Genomic DNA, 1,262 nt, shown 5'->3' on the forward strand with positions numbered 1-1,262 from the left:
AATTAATTTATTTGTGTGTGTGTGTGTGTGTGTGTGTGTGGCCAGCTCAGCCCACCAGGGGGCGGGCTGGGGGATTGAACCGCGGTCCCTGTGCTTTGCTAAACTTGTTCTTAGTAGGTGCTTTAGACCACTGAGCCATCTCACCAGCTCCAGAATGAAAGTTCTTTGAATTGAGTATGCTTCACCTTACGAGTAATTTTCACAGATCTCCAACTGAATCTGGACTACTCTGCACTTCACATTACTTGAGCCAATGCTTCTTTGTACCAATTTTGAATAATAATTTGGAACTTAAAATATTTTTAGCATTTCTTTGCCCATAAAATCCTTGGGAAGAAAAAATCTATTTGACTTTTTGTTAATTTTTACTCCATAACCAAATAGGAAGAGTATTATCACTAATTATCTTACCAGCTTACTGCCATAACACATTAGAGAAACTCAAATTGTTTCTGAAGGCTCTTCTTGAATTTCTTCTTACATCTACCATGCTTTATAGAAATCTTTCACCTCCTTTTGGGAAGCTTACTGCTCTTTTAAGTAATTGTTTAGTCCTCCTTAGAAGGTTCCCTCATTGTCTTTTTTTTTTGGCTGGCTCAGGCTGCCTTACTGGCGGGTTTGGCAATGCAGCGGGAGGTGGGGCTCAAACCTCTGTACCCTGTGCCTAACTATATTTGCATACTCTGGTTTCTCTTCAGATCATATAAATCTTTCGCCTTTTACTAACTATATTTGCATGCGCTGGCACTTAAACAACTGAGCTAACCAGCAAGGCCCCCCCCACCTCATTGTCCATGTGTCAAATAAGAAACATTTTAGTTCTGGGGACAGCCAGATAGTTTAGCAGACTAAAGCACCTGCTTAGGCAGAGCGCATTGGCCAGGGTTCCATCCCAGGTGAGCCATGCCTGCCGGCCCTGCCCCTGAGGCACTCTGAGACTGTGATTGAGACTGGGCATAGGGGCACATGCCTGTAATCCCAGCACTTGGGAGGCTGAAAACAGGAGAATCACTATAAGTCTGATCTACATAATGGGAATCTGTAGACCCTGTCCTAAATACATAAAAACAAGAAACATTTTGGTTCTCTAATTTTTTTCCTTTTTACCTATATAGCATGTATATTTTCTGAGCTTCCATAACTTAGGTTGAGAAACTGACAGTAAGCATCATGTCTCTGCTATGTTACAGAATTATGGTCATGATAATATGAGCCATGTTAAAAGCATATGGAGGGGGGCTGGTGAGATGGCTCAGTGGTCT

Source organism: Octodon degus, unplaced genomic scaffold, assembly GCF_000260255.1.
Source record: "Octodon degus isolate 3935 unplaced genomic scaffold, OctDeg1.0 scaffold00019, whole genome shotgun sequence".
Taxonomy (NCBI): Eukaryota; Metazoa; Chordata; class Mammalia; order Rodentia; family Octodontidae; genus Octodon; species Octodon degus.